Source organism: Onychomys torridus, chromosome 6, assembly GCF_903995425.1.
Source record: "Onychomys torridus chromosome 6, mOncTor1.1, whole genome shotgun sequence".
Taxonomy (NCBI): Eukaryota; Metazoa; Chordata; class Mammalia; order Rodentia; family Cricetidae; genus Onychomys; species Onychomys torridus.
The window spans coordinates 97856225-97883227 of record NC_050448.1 but is presented as its reverse complement, the minus strand read 5'-3'; the positions used below and the strand labels follow the sequence as shown (position 1 = coordinate 97883227).

At 47.3% G+C, this 27003-nt stretch overlaps 1 protein-coding gene across 2 annotated transcripts in view; it reads right to left on the bottom strand.

Moving 5' to 3' along the window:
- The window catches only part of Bcar3 (BCAR3 adaptor protein, NSP family member), a 113948-nt gene that overhangs the window by 50210 nt on the left and 36735 nt on the right, over nucleotides 1–27003 (bottom strand). The gene's annotated exons all lie outside the window — the stretch shown is intronic.

The window sequence follows — 27003 nt, the reverse complement described above, 5'->3', positions numbered from 1 at the left end:
CCGCCATCCCATGAATTAGCTTTCAGTGGCTCCAACCCCTTTCAGAAGTGGACCGTGTCCCAAAGCTTCCTAAAAGTTCACCCAGGCAGAACCTTGTAACAAGGGAGAAACAGAACCTACTCATTCCGGCAAGGAACAACACCGGATGAGGCATGAGAGAGCTGTGAGAAATACCCAGCGGGATTAGCGGCAAATCCTCAGAGGCTGTGGCCTAGGTCAGAACTGCCTATAAAAACGGGATTGTTTGTCCAGTGCCCAGTGAGCGGCTTCTATATTTGATCAGGGAGAACGGGGAGCCACAGGCCTCATACCCTCCAGAAGAGGCTGAGGCTCTGCCTAGGACATGTCCAGCATGGGCTCAGGGATAGGAAGGCTCTTTAGGCTTAGGAAGAGCCAGGGAAGCCGGCTTCACTTGTCTTGCATGAGCTGCCTCCCTCACACTTGCCCTGCTAGAGACTGGCTTCACCATCCTGGGAGCTCCTGGGCCTTGAAAAGTCTACCTGAAAGATCAAATGGTTAGGCAAGCCTCAAACCGGCTTCTGAGATGGCTGAGCCCAGAGTTCGTCCAGTTGGTGGGTCAACATCGTCCTTCAGGGTTCCTATCTTGCACCCAGGAGGAAGCATTTTCTAATTGCTATCATTTCTGTAGGATGGGCTCAAATGGCAAGTCTCCAGAGAAGCTTTACAGAGATGACTCATCAGCCAGGCTAAGAGCCACGACAGAAGGGGCCCAGTCTTCACCGCCATTATTCCCTTGGCAGGAAATGATAAGCTCCTTCAGGCTAAAAACCTCTCCAAGGGGCTAGAAACCCATTTCCTGGGCTCAGGAAAAGGCACATCCTCACTCCTGCACAGAAACTTTGTAAGATTAGTCAGCAAAGAGCCCCTGAATTCCAGCCCCCATCTCCAGAAAGAGAGAATGTATTCTTCAAAAATATATATTATGGTGTGTCTACGATGTTGGGAGTGGGGGAGGCATGTTCATGCAATGGTGTGTGTACACAGCTCAGAGGACAAATCTGTGAAGTCTGCTCTTCTCCCAGCTTTAAGTGGGTTCTGGGGGACACTAGGCTTGCATGGCAAGTACCTTTACTGAACCATCCTGCCAGCCCTGGACATGCATTCTTGGAAGCAAGTGTGCAAACACTGTGGACATAAAGCACATAGAATTCTGAAGTCCAGTGCTCCAGAGTCAGGTAAAAACAGAACAATGGCTTTGGGTCACTACAGAGTCGCTGCTCTGTCACCAGGGGATTTCCCTATTAAAGAAATGGCCAACGACCGGTCCATCAGGATTTAAGAGTGGGCTAATCTTATTGGGTAACAGTTTCCTGAACACGTTTTTTGCTTTTGTTACATGCAAGTGCACGCACGTGCATATGCAGTGACACAAACACACACACAGTGACACACACGCAGTGACACACATGCACACACATTTCTGAAGCAGCACTCAAATCTTAACTTTCTTCTAAAATGGCCAAAGAGACACCACAATAGTGTATTCTTGCATGTAAAGATGGTAATTGTACGAGCTCCCAAAGCACCCTTCACTGCCTAGTCGGGCTTTTAAATGTCTCCTGTCCACACTGATCAATTCCCCCACACTCTCCTTACAATGATTCTTCTATTCTAGTTGCAAAGAAAGAGAGGACCAGAATGGTGTGTCATTTGCAGAGAACAAAGGACCAGAGGCTCCAGTTTTGGACTGAAGAAACCAGTTAACCGATCGCATGGAGCCCAAATGGAAGATCTGATAATGCTGTGTAATGAAACCTGTCACTTGTGTAGCCACACAACAATGTTGAGACCTGGAGAAGTGGTTCTCTGTCATCTTGGTAAATGAGATTTAAAGCCAATTCAGATTTAGGGTTTTCTAAATATCATGCCTTTCTGTGGATGAGAAGGTAGCCTCTAATAGAATCCCAGTAGAAGGAAGGGGCCAGTGGGCAGAACTCTGAGCTGGGTACTGGGGTGCTTTGAAGTACCCCTCCAGGCTGCCTAAGAGGGAAACACCTGGAAGGTGATTAGGCCAAGCCAGGTAGCCATGTGGACTTTTGTAGGAAATCCCCATTCCTCAGATCTACCCCATCCAAAATGGAGAATTCGCCTGGCAAAGGGACACCCCCAGTCCACCCCCACCCCCAGAAAACACACAAAAGAACTGCCCTCAATGGCAGGCTTCCCTTGAGTAGCCCTACTAACTGACCTGCCCTACACAGTAACCATGGAAACTGGAGCAGCCTGCCAGCCACATTCAACATACACATGCTTCCTGTTGGCAGCAGGGGCTGGCTCCAAGGAATGAGCAAGCGCGTGAAGAGTCCCTTCACCGAAGTGTCAGAACCACCCCAAGCAGAAGCAGGCTCCCCAGCGTGACAGGGACTCTCTCTGATGGGACATGGTGGAGAGAACATGGAGGCCACTATCTCTCCATCTTTCTCTATTCAGGACATCCGGGGAAATAATGCTGCCCACAACCTCCATCCCTTCCCCACCTCAAAATCAAGACATCAAGCTTACATGGGGCTACTCTGGGTCTCTTTCAAGCAGTCCCATGGTTCACTGCTGGTAATCAGTGTACTGAAAGGCACTGTCCAGGGCTGCAAGGTCCAGCTCATCCCTGCCCAGAGTGAGCAGTCTCAGATTAGCAATTGGGATGAACATCAGTCATTGTGCTCAAAATAGCTGAGTTTCTCAAGGTGACCAAGGGAGCCTCCCCTCCCCTCCCCCACCCACACAAAACACTGGAATTCTCCCGCCTCTCTCCCACACACACCACCAATCCTTTCTGCCTTGTTGTGGTTTGTTTCCATTCCACCAAGTCCTAGTGACCTGGCTTTTGGTGAACAAAGGCATCTTTAATGAGCTATGGGATAAGGCTAAAGAAACCTGTGGTTGGCCTCTGGTGTCCCCGAAAAGAGGAAAGGTAACTGGACTTTGCAATGTGACACTCTCCACAGTCTCACCGCCCTGAAGGACTGTGTGGCAAATGCCAGGGAAGGGGCTGCAGGAGGAGAAGCAGGGTTTGGGTCTTCTGCTTCCCAAGATACCCGCTCGGCATCTGCCCAATTGGGAACAAGCACGACCATCTCCAACTTCCCTTTGGAGCTCTGTCCACCTGGTTCTGTATGTAGAACCAAGAAAGGACAGGAGAGGGGCTATAAAAATCTTCTGTGACAGACAAGAACCCACTGAGGCCAGGAGTGTGGCGCAGGAGGCAGGCAGGCATGCAGGACGGGAGACGCCATTGTGTGGCGATGTGGGGTGGAGCCTGGACTGCCTTGGAGACTCCAAGATGTTGGAGATGCCATATCCTTAGGATAACAGTCAAGAAGAGTTAGAGAAAGGGAGTTAACCAGCCCAAGAGAGAGAAGAGAATGCCCTCCACAGAGCAGGAGTGGAAGACACATCTAAGTTCTTTGCCACCGAACATGGAGTTCCAGGATTTGGACTTGCTGTGCTGGTCTTTGTTCCACGGTGAACATAGGGAGCATTCACTCTGCATTTCCCTTTCAAAATAGTAGTCGGTCAGTTACAGGAGACACTGGACATGTTCTTATAGAATAGACTTTGTATCAGAGGGCTTCCCAATGCTGGAGGCTAACTGCTCTGAATATTCAGGGTAGGCTGGGCAAAGCTGGGATGCCTGGTGGGTTAGGTATATTAAGTTCCTCTTTGTGTCAGAATAGTTTCAGCTTCTGGGCAGCCCCTTAGGACATCACCCGTCCTAAGTTGACGAGCATCTGTAAGGCAGAAAGGGGCTGATGTGATTCCCACACACACCCTCACACAAAGAGCCACAGGGCCTGAAGGGACAGAGCTCATCTCAGATACCATTGAGAAATGATGGGACTGGAGGAGAAGCCAACTTTTCTTCAGGCCAGACAGAGCAGCTCAGGCTGTTGACGACAGTCCAACACATTCTGCTCCATGCAAACGAGAGTCAGTTCTTGCTCCAAACAGGAATGCAAGCTGGAGGTGGTGGGCAGAGGGCAGGCAATGCTGTTGCGATCTCTGCTGCTCTGGGTCCATGAGCACCTGCTGTGCCTCGGTGGACATGACAGAGCCTCTGGAAGCAGACTCTCCAGGGTGGCAGACACTCTCTGATGGACATGTGATCTCAGGTTGACAGTTTCCCCAGATTCCTCAAGGGGGATGACCGCTAAAAGTCTCTTTCAGGAAATGGTATTGATCCGCCCAATACAAGGCAACTAAGCACGGTCTCCACAAATAGATGTCTTTCTATTGGACACCAGGTTCCTCCGCCTCCCCAGCAGCTTTACAATTCTCTAAACAGCTATTAACATTGCAAAACTGAATAATGTGAGGCAATAGGCAGTCGCCAGTTTTCTTTCTGACTGTATCTCATATAAGTCTACTCCATATTTCCCTCTGTCACAACAACCATCTATTACTTCCTGGCACCTCCTCAGAAATGCTTTATTTCACAGGCTTCTGTGTCTATGCTGGGGCATTAAGGTAAAATGAAAAGAATGTGCACCCAGATTAAGGCTGTAACTCAGTCGGCAAAGCCCTTACTTAGCACAAACGATGCCCTGGACCCCATATCCCAGCACTGCTGAACCTGGCTGTGGGGGAACACGCCTACACCCCCACACTGGAGAGGTGAGGCAGGAGGATCAGAAGTTCAAGGTCGTCTTTAATGACAGAATGAGTTGGAGGTCAGTCTGGGATACACAAGATCCTGTCTAGGAGGAGGAGGAGAGGGGGAAGAGAGAGGAGAGGAGGAGGAGAATGTAGTCATTTCAGCTCTCAAACAGCAGATTCAGGCTATCTGGCGGTCTTGGGATCTTTGAGTAGAAGGTCATGGGTTATCTTCCCAGGGCAAGAGGCACAGATTCATGACGCTTGACATAACATTTCAGGGGGCTCCTATATATCCCCTGTGAACCTCTGGGAATCTAGCCCATCCAAGTTGGCTCGCCGCCTACTTTGCCAGGCCCCTTTTATTACACACTAACTATGTAGACATCAACCCAGGGCAGGTTGTTTCTGTCCTCTCTACTGGGTTTTCTCTGCTATACACATTGCCTTTTCCTTCCCTCCTACTTTTAGTAAATGTGAACAACAGGAGCAGCCGGCGGCTCATGACCACAGAAGTGGCTCAGGGGCCCCTCTGTGCAGGGGTGCCTTCAGGAGACGCCCCACCTCCACCAGGAGCAACTGAGCTTTTCCCATCTTACAAGCACTTCTGCACATCGGCACCTTTAGAGACTGAGCTGTGAGACAGTCATCCATATGACTCCAAAGCTCTGAACACACTCCAGAGCAGAGGAAGGTCGGGACTCAGAACACTGCACCAGGAGCCAGCTGAGTGACCTTGGGAAATTACTTAACCTCTCAAAAGTCTGTCTGTTCCCCAAACTTACCAGGTGATCAAAAGCATCAAATAACAACATACAGCCTATCCCCTATCACATGGAAGGCACGGTCAGCCTTGAAGAAAGGCACAAGAAACCACCCTCTCCTGCCCACTCTCACATGCTGGGCTACTAGACCTGTGTCCTCAGAGAATGGACAATGACTTGGGCCACGGCCCAACTGCAGCTGGTGCTTAGGACCCTTCTTTTAAAACTGAGAATAAAGAGGAGATGGTCAAGAGTACTTAGCCTTAAAAGTACATTTTAGTCCTCACGTTTAAAACCTGAAAATCAATTACATACATGAAGGGTCTTAATCACATTTGCTCAGGCATCTCACACAGTCTCCTGTGTCCTCATCTGAGGAGCTGTTTATGGGAACAGGTAGGAAACATATCCATGGTGTCTGCCTCCATGCCCACCCCCAGGGCCCATCTACAACTTCTAAGCTCTCCACAGGCCACCCGTGGCCCAGCAGATCTGACTGAGCAGCTGTGGGCAATTCCCATGGGTTGTGGGTGGCATCTCCCAACCCCTTCACCGCCCTGTACCACTCTGGCTGTAGAACTGGACTTTGGTCTATGCTCTGACCTGAAGGCCTGCCAATCTCACTCCTCCAAGACTGCCACACCAGGTGGCTGTTGCCATGACAACAGATCTTTGGCTTCTGCTTAGAGTCCCCCGAGAACCACCTCCCAGGTGCCCGATTTCTTCATACTGCTCTGGTTTATATTACCGGATTGTCTGAGGCCAGCTATTTCTAGAGTCATGCCAGAGCTAACCCCATGAAGGCTGTGGCCTCCTTGTCCTTCTTAATCCTGCCTGTCTGTATCCCCAAGAAGCTATTCTCTGCCTCCCCGCTTCTCCTTTAGCCCCTAGCAGCAGGCATTCACGGTGCATTCCTTCTAAGCCATCCCACTCCACCGCCACCTAGAAAGGCTCCCAAACGCTGGCTATTAAGGAATGCAAAGACATGCATCACTGCCAGAGTGCAGGGTGGGCAGGCACCAGGTGAGATGTCAGGGTTAACCCCACCCATCCCAGCCACGACAGTCGAAAACAGTCTAATCCATCACTTATCGGTGAACGTTAGCCACCTCACCACTTCAGCAGGAAAATGGCCTTTTGTCCCATCAGAAATGTCCTGGGTATTATCATCTGAATGGTACAATGGCCAAGCCTGCATTCTTCCAAAATAGCTCTGAGAATCAGTCCAGATTAGGAGCTCTTAGTTTTGGGGTGAAATATGGCTTCCATGAGCCATACAAACTGCTGTGTGATGATTTACTTACTGGAGACATGGTTTTCTGCTTATATTTAAACACTTAGGTACCTAGAAGTCCTCACTGATTGTTTCCTCACTTTAAAAAATAGGTAATTTTATTTTTCATTTGTTTATTTATCCATTTATTTAGTGGTGGTGGGGGGAGTGCACGCGCGCACGCACGTGCACGTGCGTGTTTGTGCATGCACACGCATATGAGAATCCACTCTCTCCATCATGTGGGTCTAGGAGTTCAAACTCAAAGTCATCAGGCTTGATGACAGGTGCCTTTACCTGCTGAGTGTCACCAGCCTGAGATGCAGAAAGTCTTTCAATAGTCAGTAGGAAGGAAGTGAACAAAAACACCCTAGTGGTCATGACCGTAACTGAGGACACAGAAAACACTTGTCTGGTTACCATGGACACAGTTTGGCTTGGCAGGGCTCTGACTGGTAAGAGGAGGGGCCAGCAAGCAGCATCTAGGCCCCTTATGGCTAAGAAGTAGCTTTCCTACTTGTCAGAAGAGAAGCCTTTGCACACCTCTGGAGGAGGGCCTTGTTGTCTATCCCAGTAAACATGGAATGTGTACAAGTCAGACCTCAGCAACCCCCTGGCAGCCACACATTTGGGGAGCTCATCTAGGAAGGACACAGCAGTCACCAACATCTTTCTACCTTATTTCCTAGTGGGGTTCCCAACAGCCAGAGTTTCTACAGAAAATTCTACCGGTGTCTCATTTAACACACGGGGAGACTGGCATCATTATCACTGTTCTGTGGGCACCAACCAGCAGCTCTTTAGAGCAAATAATGGAAGCAAGTCAGACTCTGTTCTATCAGATGTGCTAATAGAAGCCCATCACGGCTGGTTGCCAGGACTGCTTTATCTAATGCAAATCCAGAGAGCAGACCTCCCTTTATCCAATGATAGGCACTCCTACAACACAGGCTGAGGGTTCATCTGGAATGTCAGGGATGCTGACAACATAAAATGGAGCAGGGCAGAGACTAAGGATGCTGAGATCAGAATCTCAGGACCAGGAGGCAATAGAACCTCAGGTACTTTGTGAAGACCAGGAGCACCTCTGTGTAGAGATACCTGTGCCCTTGATGGGGGAAAGGCCAGATCCCAGAATTCTCTGCAAGAAACTGAAATGATCTGCAGCCAATCTTTTCACTTCCTTGATTGCTGCCAAGTACAATGTCTTCAGAAGTGACATCTAGAAGGTCAATGTTTTCTTTACCTGGTGCCCAGTGTGGGGACAATGGATTGTTTTTGCCAATGTTCAAAGGCTAGTACAATATCCACAACCCCTACCCGGTCCCTGCATGCCTTATGTGTTCCTTCCCAACTAGGTGGGAGGGCTGGGTGGAAGGAGGGAGAAGAACGGGGTGAGCTGCTGAAGCTGACCTGGATAATTCTCTGGAACACTGTGTCTTAGGATTGGGTCACTTGCGATAACAGATGTGGGAATCTTTCCAGGGCCACATACCAGATAACAAGCTCTCACAAGGTCCCACTTATAACTCCTCTGTCATGGCAGCCACCATGAAACTGAGGCAATGGGTATCCAGCCCCTAAATCAACCCACAGAGAGTGAAACTACAGAATGCTCTGTACAGGGCTTTAAAAGATCAAGTGCGGGGTTGAGGATTTAGCTCAGCGGTAGAGCGCTTGCCTAGCAAGGGCAAGGCCCTCAGTTCGATCCTCAGCTCTGGAAAAAAAAGTAAAAGATCAAATGCAGGAGGGTTGGGGGAGGGATTTCTGCAAAGTTTAGCAGTCACACGTCAACACATTATATGTGTATCCCAACTAGACATAGACAATTAGAAAAACAGCCTACTATGATCCTAAAGAATTATGGAGAAAGGTGTAAATAGCAGGTGGTAATAGAAATAAGACCATAACAAATTCAAGGGACTAGTGAAAACGAAGCCATTTTTAATATATAATTCTTCAGCAAGGGGGACACAACAGAAAACATCTGGGGTGGCTGGTGTGCTGACTTGGTATATTTTCAAAAGTTCCCCGGCTGTGAGAGCTCTCTGTCCTTTTCTCCCATTGGCTGGGACCCATGAATAAGTTGGGCCTTGAGACTGCCCCTTTTTTCTGATGTGGGCCCAGTCACTTAGCAGACTTCCTGTAACCTTCCGCCTCTCAGAGTTCTGGGACAAGCAGGTGGCAGCTCCAGAGGGGTGGGCCCCCTGCTTGTCCCTGACTGATGAACTCTAAGTACACCTCACTACAAGCAGACCTAATGATGATCTAATTCTGACACTGCTTCTCATAGTGCAGAGCTTTACTGGATAGCATGTGTATTTACCCTTGGTGATGGTTGTATAAACCGATCAGAATACTGGACACTGAGCTGTTCAAAAGTGGACATATGACCAACCTAAGACCAGTCAAAGAGCTTCCCTGGGATTTTCCAAACTGGAATTGAGGAAGAAGTTCCCTTTCCTTTGAACAGGAATTTTTGACACCAGAAAGTTAAGCATCCATTGGGTGATCATGTATAAAGCTGATCTAAGAAAATACATCCACTGTACTGAAAAGCAGAGGAGTGAGCATCCCTGGGGTGTTCTCCTTCCCAGAAGGAGCAGTGACCCAGGCTGTCCCAAACCCAAGCCCTTCCCCGTAGGAAGTTTACTATATTATTATATCAGCAGTTAAGTTTACAGTATCACTTATCGGAGCGAGAATCAAACTTGAGATTATCCCTAACACAGGACCCTTTACCAGGCTTGGGAGTAGGGCTAATGGTATGGCATAAACTTCATTTGTGTCCTTAAAACTGATTTTCCTAAAATGTTTCCTTAACATGTCAACAATAACAACAAAGTCTAGCTGAAGTCCAAGGTGTATGTTAACAGCACCATGTTGGGCTCTGCTGCAATGATGTGTGTGCCATCCTTGCATCTGAGAGATGCTAAAAAAGGAGCCAATATCAATTGATGCTGCATGGAACTGGGTGTATGATTTTCTCCGTGAATAGCAGGGCTCTACACTGACGTGTCAGCAACAGGTGGAAATGAACGCCGTTCCTCAGTCTGCTCCAGGGACTTACATGGGAGAACTGAGTTGTCTTGAGTTTTGAAGACATGATTTGCCTTTAGCGAAGGAGATTCTTGGAGCTGGGATGTTCTGTGTCAGGGAGTACCGGTGTGACCTTTGCTCCACACTCAGCACCCTCCCACGCTAGCGGAAGCTATGAATCAAGAACATCTCAGCGCTTCCTCCATGCAGGCACTGGCACGATCTACTTACCTTAAACTCCTTGAGGATAGTTCTTAAAGGCCGTTTGGTTATTTGCAAAACCACAGGGCCAGATTCAGAGGTGTCAGAGAGCCATTTCCTTCCAGAAGCCTGGAGCCCCTCTGGTGGTCAGACTCACGAGAAAAATAAAGACATGGAATTGACACCATCTCCACACACACTCAAATAGCCCTCAGATTTGTTCTGGAGCTGGTCTATAGGTGGGCAGGCTTAGAGGGCTTGCGGCCCTGGTTGTCGGTCTCTATGGCCTCTTTAGGAATTCCTCATCCCATTCCTTTTCTTCCTCTGTCCTGCCCAGCAGGTCCAGCTACTAGATCGACTGATGTGCTTAGCTCCCATCTCTTCTTCAGATGTGACATTCATCACCATGATGTCCAGCACAACAAATATACCAGGGGCCAACGAGACATGAGGACTGTTAGTGATTCTCAATCTGCAGCTCACAAGCGCCTGGGGAGACAGGCGCACAAGAGTTGTGCACATGTACTTCCTAGGGCATGGTCTTTATCATCTTAGATGTCAAAAAGTAGGGATCCTATGGAATAACATGCCACACTGAAGCCAGATGCCGCCGCCGCCGCCACACACACACACACACACACACACACACACACACACACACACACACAATGATGAGCCAGCCTTGCCATCCTCTGTGTGGATCAGGACTTGTGGCAGTTATTAATTGTCAACTGGACACAATCTAAAAATCACCTGGGAAGAAAGTTGGAAAGAGGTTTGGCTATATCGGGTTGTTCTGAGGTCATGTCTGGGGAGAGGGGGCAGGATTCTCTCTTCCTTTTTAAAAGTTTTATTTATTTTTATTTTATGTGCATGAGTGCTCTGCCAGCATGTATGTATGTGCACCACATGCATGTAGTGCTCATGGCGGTCTGAAGACCATGTAGGATCCCCAGGAACTGGAGAGCCTAGCCGCCATGTGAGTGCTAGGAACTGAACCTGGATCCTCTGCCAGGAGCAGCAAGCACTCTTTACAGCTGAGCCATCTCTCCATCCCTGTAGGGGATGGTCTTAATTAAGTGGAAGGCCCAGCCCACTGTGGACAATCCAGCTCCTTGGGTTTGGGTCCTGTATTGTATAAGAGTAGAGAGAAAATGAGCATGTGTGCATCATTCTTTCTCTGCTCTTGGATGTGATGTGACCAGCTGCCTTGATTTCCTGGAAATAATGGCCTATAATTGTAAGCCAAATAAAACCTTGCTCTCCTTTTAGGCAAGGGTGTTTTATCTCAACAGGAACGAAACAGAGGCAGAACTGGTGCTCACTTTAACTCAAATAATCATCTTGGTCCCTTAGTCTGCAAACAACCCCGGGAACCCAAACTGGGTAGAGGCAAGGCAGAATACATTAACTCCCAACTCACACCACCTCGGCTCTGCTCAGGTCTGGGTCTCTTCTATACAGACCGCGAGGACACAGAGCAGAGAGAGTCCACACAGGATGGATTCGGCCAAGCACACAGACCCCTTGCCTAACACAGCCACCTGGGCCTGGGAAAATCAGAGTCCAGATGGAGCCTGGGGGCACAGGAAGCAGTCCATCAGCTCCGTTGCTGCTTCTGCACAGAAAGCTCTTTGGAGAGGGTGAATGGAGGCTTTATGTACCAAGTTCTCATCCACAAGCTAATAAATATGTGGAATGGCCTCTCGGACCAGGTTCCTGCAGCCTGGACACTGAGGTCATTCAAGAAACAATTAGATGCCATCTGGAGAGAGCTGGGGAATTGCCTCCGGGGGCCAAACAGCTATGTTCTCATTCCCAGGGTCTGACGCATCCTTATCTCATTCACAGAGAGGAGGGATGGAGGCCGGCCAGCTCATCCACACTGCGGCTCGGAGAGAGCTGAGCAAGCGCTTGGGCAACTGATAAAAAAAGGAAGGATCAAGGGTACGTGCATTTCTAGCTTTCCCCAGTCAATCCATCCCCTAAGCGAATTTATCCCTTGCTGGTACTTTTACTCCGAGAACAGCATCTTTGTTGTGAATCGGGCCTTGGCCTCAACTAAATTTGGGCTTTAGTTTTGTTTTTGGTTTTTTGTTTTGGTTTGGTTTGGTTTTGGTTTTTTTGGTTTTTTTTGTTGTTGTTGTTTTTTTGTTTTCCGAGACAGGGTTTCTCTGTGTAGCTTTGCGCCTTTTCCTGGAACTCACTTGGTAGCCCAGGCTGGCCTCGAACTCACAGAGATCCACCTGGCTCTGCCTCCCAAGTGCTGGGATTACAGGCGTGCACCACCACCGCCCAGCTTCACAGTTTTAATATAAAGTAACTACAGAACAGCAACTGTTTCTGGCCCAGCTCTTTATAGTATAGAGTGATTAATGATTTGGTTATGTTCAACATTAGTAGTTACAGAGGACTCACAGCTTACCCCTTTGTAAGGAACTGACCCGTGGCTCAGAGCCCCTATCTTTGGTATACATCCTCATTTTTTTCTTATTTTTAAATAAAAATTTAATGTCTTCTCTATATTAATAATCAGTCTTTAAATATAAATGCAACTGTTTTGTAAGGCTGAGTTGGGATGGTGGAGATGGACTTAGATAGTAGCAAAGAAGGGCTACTTGAATTGTTCGTATTTCTACAGCTCTTAAATGTCAGGGTACCCTCTAGTTCTGGGGGATCTTCCAAAGGGTCCAAGAGCCCAACATTTCTTTTCATAATAACACCGAGACCTTCTTTGCCTGTAACACTGGGTCAACAGTCACACTGATGGGGTCAAAGTTCTGCTGAGTGAAATGCAGGTTCCTTGAGAGGATGCAAGGCTACAGTGATCCAGAAGGTTCCACTCCTGAGCATCCCAGGCCCACAGCATGTAAGAATACGGAGGCGGTTCCCACCGAGGAAGGTGGAGATGATACTGTGAGAACCACTCAATTTATTGGGACTCGGCTCAGAGTTTGTGGGCAGTCTAGAGCCTCACTTGGTCGATACATCCAGACGCAGTGGCTGCAAGCACAGCTTGGCCTGCATTACCTACTGACCAGGCCTTCTATCATGGAACACCATTTTCTATCCAACAAAGACGATCTAACAAACGACGGTTTTCTCACTTGAGTATTTATTATTATTCTATTTTAAAGATATTTATAAAAAATATGTTTGTTTATTTATTAATGTATACAGTATTCTGCCTGCATATATGCCTGCATGCCAGAGAGGGCATTAGATCCTAGTATAGATGGTTGTGAGCCACCATGTGGTTGCTGGGAATTGAACTCAGGACCTCTGGAAGAGCAGCCAGTGCTCTTAATCTCTGAGCCATCTCTCCAGCCCCTCACTTGAGTATTTAATTGGCAGACATTTTCTGGGTATGGGTAGGGTGGGGATGAACGAAGTGGGATGTTTCTTCAACGAAAACAACCCATAGCATTTGTTACCAAAACAAAGATTTGAGCCATCAAGTGAAAACAGATTTTGAAGGACTTATAGTCAACCACCAAGAAGTTCACAGCTTGTCCACATTTTAACAACTTTTCTGGGAAGATTGGTGATGATATCAACTAGTGTGTTTTGACAGGATATAATGAGATGTGTAAATGCTACAAGGCCCTACCTGACTCCATGAACCAATATTCTTCAAATATCCATTGCACAACACCGCCACTCACTCAAACAGCAAACAGACAGATGGATCGTAAAGGGACAGAGCTCACCAATAAGGCCTCACTTCAGAGTCTACACCATAGCTAACCTCCTAGGTGAGGCAACCTCCAAGGTCTAGATTAGCATCAGAGGACATGTGTAATTATCTTAAACAGTTTCTGTCCTTTTGAACCACGTAGCTATGTGAGACTGGTTTCTTCAGCATCCAACCAGAACAACCTAATACACTGGCAGCCAAGGCAGGCACGAGGGACAGCTGCAAGGAAGAGATTTGCAAAGACACAACACAATGCCATTCTTACCACTAAATGTGTTTTGTCTTGAAAAATGACTATCTTTTCACAGAAATATGCACTTCATCTTCATGCACAATAGCCTTATTGTTCATTTTAAATGAATACACTAAATGAACACAAAATGACATGAAATAAAATATTTTAAAAAATCCCCCACTGTTGGCTGGGGAGATGCCTCAGAGGTTGATCCCAGAACTCATGTAAAAGTTCGGTATACCTGGCAGCCTGTCTGTAATCCCTAGAGCAAGTTAACCAGTCAGACTAGCCAAAATGATCTGCCAAGAGACCCTGCCTCAACATATATGGGGAAGAGAAATCTAGGAAGACATTCATCATTAACCTTGAGCCTCCACAAGTGCACACAAATGCACACACACACACACACACACACACACACACACACACACACACACCAGCAGAGACGTGTACCCCACACATGTGATGTGGACATGTATACACACATACATGCATAACACACACACACACACACACACACACACACACACACACACACACACGCGTAAATAATGTCTCCATTTTAATTTCCAACACAATGAGTATAGTTATAACTCATATAACTAAAGGATCTTTTAAAAGATCTCAACAATTTTTAACAGTGTGTAAAGTCTTGAGACCAGAGTTTAGGGATTTTTCCCTAATATATTTACACTGCTGTTTTAGATAATTCAACTCAACCCACAAGTTTTCAGTATATTTATGGAGTAAACTATGGTATAAGAAGGGAGTGTTTTAATTTTATACATAAGTATTATAAAACACTACTAGAGAAAAATATGTAAACTGAGAGAAATGTGAAAAACAAAAAGCAAAACAAAACAGAAAAATCCCTTTAATTGCCAGGAGGATTTATTTTCATCCATTTGTTACTTAAACTTAGCCATTCTGCCCTTGGCTTGTTATCTTTCTTTTTAAAAAGAGCTATTTTTATTTATGCATGTGTGTGTGTGTGTGAGTGTGTGTGGGTGTCCATGGAGGTCAGAAGAGGACACCAGAGTCCCTGGAACTGGAGTTACAGGCAGCTGTGAGCTGTCTGATGTGAGTGCTGGGAACAGAATCCAGGAACTCTGGGAGAGCAACAAGTAATCTTAACCACTGGTCCATGTCTCCAGCCCCTGGGTTTTCATATGACCAGAAATTCTTGGGGAAATGTACCCCAATTGTCCTCAGTTGTTGACTCCTCCAGGATTTCTCCTGACCCCTCTCTCCCACCTCATAACCAATGCCCAGGAAATCTAGCTCTGCCTTCATATTACCCATCCAATTCCTTCTTCCCCACCTCCCCTGTTATCTAGCGGGTCCAAACTCCCATCCCCGGTCACCTGAACCCTCGCGGCCTCCCAACTGCCCTCCTCCTCTGTGCCTTTTCCCTTTCTGTCCACTAGCCATGGGGAATCCAAAGTGCACCCCAGACAGCTTCCAGTCTCATTCTGTACACATTCTAGTCCTTCCTCTGACATGTAGGCCCTGTCCAACCTGCCCACTCACCGTCACCCTGGCCTCTCAGGCCGCTGAACCCACTGCTCTCAGCAGCTCTGACGGCCTCCCCACGGTCCTCTACAGAAAAGGATGCTCTGACTTCCCAGCAATCCTAGCTACTTCATTTTCTCCTTAGACGCCTCGCAGACTGGCCCTTCCACTGGGAAGGCAAGTTCTCAGTGAGGCCCCAGCTCCTTTACCCTCACATCTCCCAGGCCCGTGCCTGGTGAGCCTTCTCCCCCTTAACACAGAACACAGTCTAATTGACTTGGTTGTCTTTCTTATTGTCATCCCCTCCTGCCACACCAGGAGACGACCCCGGACTGTATTCAGTGTTGTGTCCTTGGCCCGGGCACGGCAGCTCACAGTAGTAACAGCCTAGTAGCTAAGGCACACTGTGAAATGACTTTGTACTCACTGCAAAGCTGTTTTAAACAAGAGATGATTGGAAAAGCCCAGATGTCACTAGGGCACTTTCTTATACAGAAATTCAGGTTGGGTACGTGTCATCTGAAATACTGGAATGCTTCAGATTTCAGAGTGTGTGTGTGTGTGTGTGTGTGTGTGTGTGTGTGTATACACACATGGAACACGGACACATATACATACACACAAATATATATGGAGAGGAAAAGAGAGAGAGAGAAAGAACTTGGGAGTGCGATCAAAGTCTAAACATGAAATTAATTTATGTTCCAAATATACTTAATATGTATGGACTGAAGAAAATTTATGCATTATTCTAGTAATTTTGTTCATGAAACAAAGTTGCACGGTATGGAAGCTCCTAGTTGGGGTTTCAAGCTGATGCTCAAAATTTATAGGTTATGAAGCACGTTGGATTTCAGATATATTTGGGTCACTTACCTGTACCAAAAGAAGATGGGCTCTTGTATTTAACACTGAGTGCAACTATGTGTTTACCACAGAATGAAATATAACCAACAAAGCAGGTCACAAAGAATTATCCGATGATATATTATTTTGGTGACAAATAAATAAAACTCCATCTGAAAAACCAGTCATGGTCTCTCAACAATGTGATGATCTTTTCAGAATTCCCCAGAACACTGTTCCCTCAGCTTTCCTCATTCAAGGACTATGAGAGCAACCACGGCTTTCCTAAGTACCTGCTACCCTCTCCTGCTTCCGTCAGCCTGAGCACACACCCTGTCCACAAGGGTGGAGGAGTCTTCCCTAACAGTCTTCAAAGTCCTGACAGCTGTTTCCTGCCTCGCTAAGACAATCATCCTTCCCGACAAAGTGTCAGGTTTTTTTCACAATGTAAATGCAAGTCCTTCCGAGGAAACTTTAGTGTGGGCAAAAACTTACGCCAAACCCAACAGTCTCCACGCAAACAATGCCAGACAATAATAACAAAAGGCCTTTAGAACGTCACATTGCCTTGCATGAAGCCAACACAAACACCCTGCTTCTTCATGTATTCTAAACACAGCCCTCCCTTTTGAAGCTGAGCTGTAACGTGCTATGATGTTATATTTCATAATAGAAGTGTTCAGAAACAGAGCTATACCAAGTGCTGCACTGTTGTAACATGTAATGACCACTAGAGGGCAGAGTTTAACAGCAAACAACTCCAAGGCTGAAATCCTGGCCTCTAACATATCTAAGTGCCACGATATTCTGAGAATAAGATCTCTTAAGCAGACAGACCTAAGCCACAGAAGATGCCGGAACTCCATCTCTAAAAACTTAGGACACCTCTTCCTAAATATGTGAGTAATTAGAGAAGAAGTGACTCCAGGTTTCATCTTGTATAGCAGGTTTACAAGGCAGACCAAGGCTACAATTAGGAACCTCTCAAAGGTCTTGGAACAGACACACCGATGAAATTCTGAAAATTTCTTACAGATATAAGCTGTACTTGCATTGAGAAACATAAAGATCTTTGGAATGTTGGGATCAGGGGTAAACACCTATAATCCCAGCGTGTGAGAAACTAAGGATGAGGGATTCAAGTAGCCTCGGGCTACATGGGAAGATCCTGTTTCAGTCTTCAAGTAGATGCCCCGTCTTCAGCTGCATGTCACTCAGGCACCACCTGTTTATTAAGAGAACAAGCAGAGTCCCTAGCCTCTTAATTTGGTCAGTTGATCCAAAAAAAAAAGAGGCCATTTCCTAAGTAACGAGTCACTCACGAATAGGTTAGAATAGGTTAGAATTTCAATCTTTTTTTTTTTTTTTTGCTTACATCTGCAAAACTTTATTTGTAAATAAGGTCATATGCCCAGATACTAGAAGTTACATTTTCAATATATATTATCAGTGGACACAGCTTCAAGCCACTCAACTGTTCCGGCCTCAGAACCTTCTAGGATAAGAGAAAGATGTCTAGTCCCAGGGGCAGTGGCAAAGACCGGATGGTGGAGTTTAGACACCACGGGGCTTGGTAGGACATAAGGTTAGAAGCAAACAGGCTCCCTAGGATTTTAGGTCCAACCATGGAGCTGATTCTAAAAGAAGCCACATTTCTGGTTTATGTTTACTCATTGGTTTTCTGGTGACTTCCTTTTCGCAGGGTCTACATCAGCAGTTCTCAACCTGTGGGTCACGACCCCGTGGGTTGAGCGACCCTTTCACAGGTGTCGCCTAAGACCATAGGAAAACACAGATATTTACATTATGGTTCATAACAGTAGCAAAATTACAGTTAGGAAGTAGCACAAAATAATTGTATGGCTGGGGGTCACCACAACATGAGGAACTATACTAAAAGGTCGCAGCTTTGGGAAGGTTGAGAACTGTTCTAGGTGGTCTTAGAAAAGCCTCCCTACACCTAGGACGGCTGCATCTTAACTTCAAGGCTGAAGCTTGTAATATGAAATATAAATTCTACTCACTGGTCAAACCGGACTCTGGGGCGGCCCCAGCAGAGCGGTGTCTGACCTATGGACTCATCTAGACAAGTCCCAGAGCCGCCAGGCTTCCAACACCAGGATGTCCCCACACATCTCTTTATCACAACGGAGCTGACCAGATCAGCAAAGAGATGCTGCTGGAAGCCAGTATGTCTACCCCACAAGGCGCATCCAAGGGCTGCATGGTGTTGCAATGGTATGGCATTTGTGATGGTGTGAGATCACAGGCCTTGCCCAAGGACTCACAGCTGGGTCATAAGGCAAGATAAGGGTGATGTCAGTGACACCAAGTTGCACAATGGCAATGTCAGCATGAGCTGACAGAACTTTCTGTTGGAGGCCTGCAAGACATCATCAGAGAGGAGAAGGAGGGAGAGAGAGGGAATAAGCCAGCTATGGTGGGGGGAGGGAAGGGGTGTCAGCAAACCTCCCGATGAAGGGTTCTTCTAGGCTCTGCTGCCACACCACGACAGCACAAAAGCAGGTAATTTATAATATAGGTCTGGCTGTGCCCCGATACAATTTTATAAATATACACTGGCATGTGAATTTTGTATCATTTATACACTCTTTTTAAGTTCAGAAATAAAGACATTTAAATGGTAACATCCAGGTTGTGCCCATGAAAACCAGGGGATGGGCCAGATTTGGCCCGGTGTGGGAGCTTCCTCACCCCTAGCTTTAAACATATCCCCAAATGCTTGTGGGTTGATTTATCACGGTGGTAGCAAGGTTTCTGTGTGGGACTCCCTTCCTTCTCAAGAAGCTGCCTGGCCTCTGGCAAGATCGCAGGCCTCATGTGAACTTGGGCTGCCCCCAACTTCCTCTCCCTCACCTGCTCCATTCAAGTCCCGCCAGGATCTGCTGGCTTGCTTCATAAAATGGCTCCTAATTCTCCCTCTAAAAGGCGTCTGGAAACACAGGGACACCTGGCCTTGCCTGCCAACTGCCACTCTCTTAGGTAAGGACACTTCATGTCACTCTCCCTCACCTGGTCCCTCTTGACTAGCATTGTGAATTTAGGGTAGGCTGAGAAAACACCTTCTGAATGAACCTCCATGGGGAAAACCATCTCTAAGGGCTGTCTCCACCTGCTGATGGGGGGCACGGGCAGGGGGTCTGTCCCACTGAATCAGCCCAGCTCATACTGGAAACTTGCCCTCCTCCTCAGGTGGCAGTCCCCAGAGGCTAAAAGAGATTTTCACTTCCCTTCTGTTCAAAAGCCAGGCTTATTAAGTCTAATTTGCATTCAGTGAGTGTTACCCTTTTTAGTACAATTCTGTGAGCTTTGACAAATGACCAGTTAGGTGATTATTTCCACAATCAAAGACTTTTTCCCCTGACATTTCCCACTTAGTTCCCTTTTAAAAGATGCCCTTTCTCACCCCTTGTCAACCATGAACTACGGATGCAGTTCCAGCTGGCAGACTTTGAAAGACGGAAAACAAAAGTTTGCTTTTTGAAAATTATGTACATGTATGTGTCTGTGCGTGTGCATGTGAGCCCAGGCGCCCATGGAGGACCACATGTATCAGATCCTCTGAAGGAAGCTGGAGTTACAGGTGGTTATGAACCACCCAAAATGGGTGCTGGGACTAGAGAACCCCTCTAAGAAGCTATGCATGCCCTTAAATACTGAGCCATCTCCCCAGCCCTGCTGGTGGCCTTTGAGACTATCTTTCCATGAAGCATAGGGCACTTTCGGTACACTAATGGCTTTGTGTGTTCATTTCTTTCTCTAGCTGAAGAGTGCACCATTGTATGGGTCACAACTGAAGCAGACATATTCAGGTTGTTTTCAGCTTTTGTCAATGGTGGATAATGTTAAATAACATCATATATAAGCATGTACACAGAGACTTTCCTATGGTCATATGCTCTTGTTGTAAGTCTTAACTTTTTTTTTTAAAGTGGCTATATTTCTGTAAACCTGAAGGAAATGATTCTGCTGGATGAGGGACTGTTTACTATCATATTTATCTGTCTTCCTACCCAGCTGCTACAATTTCCTAAACTGTAGGAACACTAAACTTCCTAAGAATAGCAACAGAGCATGCGTTGGGGGGCAGAGTGGGCGAAGTTGAACGTGGGCCCAGAGTGCGCCTGGGCTATTTCACATTTGCTGCTGGCGCCCATTTCATCTGGTCCCACGGGGACAACATGGGCTCTGCGGATGTGCACACTCAGGCAAAAACCTGCAGCGCCAGCCAATTGGGCCATTATCTGGTTCGTATAGCTTGTTAAAATCTCACGGAATGCACAGCACACCATTGTTTCTGTAAGTCCCTTTCATGACTTTGTGAGCTGGCTAATTCAGAGCAGACCCGCCTGTTTTCCTGCTGGAAGAAAAGACTTCCCTCAAAGACCATGCTATTTAGCCGTGACCATGGCTGCAGCCACACTGAGCACAAAGGGGAGCGGAGGCCCTCCTGCCCCCTCTTCTACGGAGGCCTCCCAAAGCCACACTGCTTATTCTCAGTGCTGGAATTCGCATAATTATTTCGCTTTTCATCTGCTGGGTGACCTAAGGTGTCCCAAGCCAACTGTGGGAAATGGCCTCACGGAGATTTGAGCCCCTGGCAAACTAACATGTACAGACTTAGAAGACCCTCTGGGAATGAGCATTAAGCCCACAAAGGATGGCTTTCTAAGCCTCTTAGGACTCCTCTAGGCTCCAGAGGAGGAAGTGAAGGGCTCTGGTCCCCATTCAGCACACCAGCTCCAGGGTGGTGACCTTTCCTCTAACCTGCAAAGCAGGCTTAGAGACTGCAAGTTTTATTAATGCTCACAAGTGGGCCACAAGAAGCCACCAGGGCTGATGACTAGGAACCCAGCCAGGAACAAAGGCTGCATCCCCTCCTGACACTTCCTTTATGTAATGTCTGGAGAGCAAGCCTTTGTCTACTGGCCACACTGTGATGTCCACATCCCACCCACCGGAGGACACTTGCCTCTCCACTCCTAACTAGAAAATGCAGGCAGCCCGTGCTTCCCGCTCCACCAGGCTTTCTAACTTATCTGTCTTAAAAGCAATTTATTTCAAGATGGAAAACCTATAATAAACACTTTTTCACCCCAGGAGAAAATCACCTAGCCATGATGCCCTTGCCAATCACATCCCTCCTCAACTTTAAAACATGCCCAGGAAATAGATTTCACTAAAGTAACATCTGTGTGAAGAAGCTAGAGAGAATCTGTGGCATAAGGAAGATGAGCTTACATCTACAGCTCAGGGAACATCTTGAAAGAGAGGATTGAAGGTTGTTAAGAGCCGGAGGACCAGGAAGGCTGCTGCAAGATTGTCTCCTGGAAATGACAGGCACACTCATCCAGGATAATTCCTCAACCTAGGTGCCTAAACACGACCCAAGCAATGGTGACCTCAACAGACATGCTAATGAGTAAGCAGAGAAAGGGAGAATCAGCCTCTGCCAGGGATGAGCCCCCTAACTGGCTAGCCAATACCAAGTGGTCAGCCCCGAAACCGTATACACACAAGCCATGCTAAACAAACCCAGCGGGCTGTATTTATCGATCCATGCCTATGTGTGTGTGTGGCAATAACAATGAAAAAGAAGCCATCAGTTTAAGAGGGAGTTGGGGGAGGGGTGGGAAGGTCAGAAAGAGAATAGGAAAGGAAGTGATGTAATTATATATCCATTAAAATTTTAATTATAAAAAGCAAGATGAACTAAAGAGACAGGAATAAGAGACGCCTGTGGAATTTAGTGAAAGGAGATGGGCAACTGTTGAAGCTTAACCAAGTAGGCCCAGAAAACCAGCGCAAGAATGCCAAAAAGTTAAAGCAAAAGTAAGTGTAGAAAGGGGTTACAGAAGTGAAACATGGGCCATCGATGCGGCTTAGCCAGCCAAGGTGATGGCTGCCAAGCCCCACAGCCTGAGCTCCATCCCCCGTAAAGGTGACTCCAGCAACTTACCCTGCTTTGCACACATACGTGTGCACACACCAAGTAAATAGATAGAACAGAACTCTAGGGCTGGCAGGAATGGCTTTTTAAAAAGTGCAGCATAATGGATCATAAAGCAAATATAGGGGTAGATCTCCGTTCCTCAGCAGGAACAGAACCAGTAAGTGACCACTGTCCGTCACGGCCTTGGTCCTAGTGTCTGAGATACAACAGATACAACTTGAAAATGCTTCTTGGGGTCCAAACAGCATGGCAACTCTGTAATCAAGAGTGCCAGCACAGCTGGCAGGCGGTGTCTACAACACGGGCTCTCAGGAGGCTGAGGCAAGGGGATTACAGACTCCAAGCTGGCCAGCCCCGGCTACATAGTGAGTTTGTGGCTAGCCTCAGCTACACAGTCTGCCTCAAACAGCAACGAAAACAAACCACAGTGACGATATAAGAACTCCTACCACTTGAGGGGGAGGGAGTGTCTTTCTCTCCATCTCTGATCTGTCGTAGACATAAAGATCCCCAAAATGTTACAATTAGAAGAACAAAATCCCTTCCCAATCTTCCTCGTGCTGGGGAAGACAGAACCCACGTTGAAAGAGCTAAGTTCCAGGGCACACTGGTTTGTTGTTGTTGTTGTTAACTTTTATTGATTTCTTTGTGGATTTCACATCCTGCATTCCGATCCTACTCATCTCTCTGTCCCATCTTGTCCACCCTCTACCCTTGCAACCTGCTGCCCAAATCAAAACCGAATTTAAAAGAAAAACCAAAAACCAAACCCAACGAAAACAAAACAGATGCAGGAGAATCTGTCGTGGAAGCTGTGGTGTGGACCCATGAGTCACACAGTTGACCTTTAGTCCACTCACCTTCACTTGCAAGTGTGCACTGCCTGGAGTCACTGGTCTGCCTCCAGGCCTCTGGTTTCTGCTACACCAATAATGGGCCCTCACTGGGCTCTTCTCGGATAGCCTGTTGTCCTGTGTCGTGGAGATCGTGCCACTTTGGATCTGTAGGTTCGTCCCCTTCACATGCTCCAACAGTTCATAGATTCAGTGGATGTTGGAGTGGGCCATCCAGGTCACACTGTTAATTAAAACCCGGGTGTGGACCAAACTCCCCATGGGACATGGGGCTCAGCTTCCGTTGGAAGGACAGCACACTGGACTATTACCAATGGTTTTTAGCATCAAGTTTCCTAAGCAATCACCCGACATGTCTAAGAAACTGGACGCAGAGTAAATACGTCTTGGTAGGCCTGGCATATGACAAGACCAGGCACGAAGGAGGTGGGCACAAAAATCTACCACAGCTATGCTCAGGGCAACCACCTCTAACTTCTGACCTCTAACCACGCTGCTTACTTCTAAAAAAAAAAAAAAAAAAAAAAGTTGGTTTTATCTAGCATCAAGTATGCCAGATATGCAGAGGAAAATTCCAGAACAGTTCAGTACTAACCAAGTCAGTGACTACACAGTAGAAGGCAGCAGGGAAGGAGGCCAGGTAGCCACTGAGACGAATTCCAGTCTCCCTGAGGTGTAGTGAGAAGCAGTGGTAGTTGACTACAGAAAAGGCTCTGGGATTACACAAAACAGCTCAGGTCTGACCTTCAAGAGGACAGCCTTCTGAGGGTGTTGGAGGGAGAAACCTGTGAGGGGGCACTTCATGAAAAAGAAGAAAACAGACCCAATACTCTTTAAAGGTAAATGAAAGACAAAATCTGTAAGGAAGGCGATGCCTCTCCACTGTAGGGTGGGGGGCTACTTCAGATCTGCTATTAATTTTCCTGTCCATCCATACATCAAATGCAACCTCTAGGATCTAGGCAGGAGGTTCAGCAGGAGGCCAGCCCCGTGGACAATATGAAAGAACCCATCAACCACCCTGGGGCTTCTCAGCCTGGTGATTTCCTTCTATTCCATATGCAAAGAACTTAGGTAACTAGGCAACAGTCCCCTTCAGTGCCACATTAATGTGCTGTGAATGCAAACGCTCAGGTGTGAGGACCGAGAACTCAAACTGGGCAGAGCTGAGGTCCGGATCCTCTCTCCTCAGCACTGTCTTGTTTCAACACTGCAGTCCAAGCTATGGGGACAGCCTCAGCGCCTTGTTTCCCTCAGGCCTGGGAGGCAAAGGGCAGCTTCACAACTGGGAAGCGAGGGAGACTCTGTCTTGCCACAGTTTGGGGATTCTGTTCAGATGGGGCTTGGCCACAGAGCAGACCACTCCTGTTCTAGGGCATCCTTAAATCCTTAAGCATCTGACCCCTCGACTCTAGTTCCTTAGGCCAATGGTGACCCTACCAGAAGGGTCCTTCATGGCACAACAGACTTAATGCACAATTGTTTTTCTTCATGCCCCAAAGACTTGACTGCACCAGGAGGTTGTAGGGGAGAAACAGCTCAGAGTCTAGGGTCTAGACTGCCCTCCCTTTATCCACACCTCTCCTCAGCCCTCACAGGCACCAGTTACCCCGACTCGGGTCTTCCTGACACCATTTGCCTGGCTCTGAAGGACAGTTCCATCAGAGGTGCTGTGATGGGCAGAACTCACGCAAGAAGACTGACAGGTAGGGTCCTTGGGACCTGGTGCTCAGAATGTTATTTTGGAGCTTCCTGAACCATTGAGGCCATGAAATCTTCCAGTGGCCCAACCCTCTTCCAGCCTTTTGCTTTAGACCAGTGGTTCTCAACCTATAGGTCAAGACCCTTTGGGGAGCCAATGACCCTTTCACAGGGGTCGCCTGAGACCATCAGAAAACACAGGTATTTACATTACAGTTCATAACAGTAGCAAAATTACAGTTATGAAGTAGCAATGAAAATAACTTTATGGTTGGGGGGGGGGTCACCACAGCATGAGGACCTGCATTAAAGGGTTGCAGCATTAGGAAGGTTGAGAACCACTGATGAAGTGCAAGGACAAAGCAAGAAAATAAAAGCTGGGGGGCTGGAGAGATGGCTCCATGGTCAGGAGCAATTGTTGCTCTTCTAGAGGATCCAAGTTTGGTTCCCACCACCCACATAGTGGCTCAAACCGTCTGTACCGCCTGTCCCAGGGGATCCGATGCTCTCTTCCAGCCTCCTCAGGACACACACACACACACACACACACACACACACTGGTGGGGGTGGTGGAGGAAAAAACCAACTTTGTTCTATAGTCAAGAAGGATGGAGCCACAGTTTAAAGCTCTGATGGGATTCAGATCAGGGAAGAGAGAAAACGCATATCACAGAACAACAGAACCACCCATCCCCTGCCCCACAAACAATCTCTTGAAAATAAGACTCTCCAAAGGGCATCTCTATCAACCTTGCCATTCCCAGGAGAAGGCAGGGAAAGCGGGGGTAAATGGAAGACAATGAAATTCACTACACCACTTCGACATGTTTATATACAGTTCAACTCACCATGGCTGACATTCATGAATGAGTTGCAATAACTCAGGTAATACGATAGTCCTTCCCTTATCCGCAGGGATATATTCCAGTGGATGACTGAATCACAGATCATATCACAGTCTATGGATACCATACTACGCCTTATCCTATGTTCCCCGCAGGGCTGCCATGTGGGAACACCCTAGCATTGCCTTCACATCCCTCACCTGTGCTGTGGGACCCGTAAGTAAATGGAGAGTTACCTGAACACAAGCCCTGCAATTCAGTGACAGCCAATCAACTACTGTGTGACAGACGGAACGGCAGCATATACAGTGTGGATACACCAAAAGGATGAGCAGGATCCAACAAGATTTCAAGATGCTACTCGGAAACACACACAATTTAAAACCTATGAACTGCTTACTTCTGGAATTTTTGATTTTGTATTTTTGAATCATGGTTGCTTGTAGGCAGGTAAAACCACGGAGAAGTGAGGGCTGCTGTATTAAAACAGACCGTGCTAACATGGCCCATCCTTAGCAGATTCATCAAGGGATTCTTGTAAAAGAGGTTTAGAGTTTTGTAAAAGTGGGGCATGAGTGACTGGAGCAAGGATCAGGGCTACACTTGGTGAATACAGAGGGTCTGGGCCTCTGGTGGGAGATGGCCGGCCTCTGAACCGTGGCCCAGAGTGACTTAAAGTGTGACCTGCATCAGTGTAGCACACACCATTCCCTTGCTATGGGCAAGTCAAAACACACTCTATGTGGGTACTGTCAATGCTTGGCGGTGCAGGGTGCATACAGGAGGGGTGCAGACACAGTTTACAGACCTCTGACGAGATGCGGCGTGGTGACCCTGCTGGCTTGGCCCACACACTTGCCACAGTCCCAAAGCTCACACGTTATTCAGGATTAAGAAAGGGTTTGAAGAAGGCCCATGGTGGTGGCGCCCGCCTTTAATCTCAGCAACTCAGAAGAAGAAGGTAGATCTCTATGAGTTCGAGGCCAGCCTGGTCTACAGAGCAAGTTCCAGGACAGCCAAGGCTACACAGAGAAACCCCACCACCACCACCAAAAAAAAAGAAGAGAGAGAGAGAGAGAGAGAGAGAGAGAGAGAGAGAGAGAGAGGAAGGAAGGAAGGAAGGAAGGAAAGGAAAGGAAAGAAAGAAAAAGAAAGGAAGAAAGAAAGAAAGAAAGAAAGAAAGAAAGAAAGAAAGAAAGAATAAGGAAATTATCCCCTCCTCCATCACCACATACTCCATCACTGCTGCTCCACATGACCAGGCAATTTGACTAGAACTTTCTCCACCTCCCATCTACCCTCTGGTCAAAAAGGAGGGAATGTCAGAGCCCCACTGTGAGCTGTGGCTGTGAGACCCACTGAGGGGCAGTGTTACTGCTTGGCTCCAAGTTAGTTCCTGAGGAGGGGTGGGGGTAGGGGCTCTTGCAACAGAAAAGACCAGAAACTCTAAAACC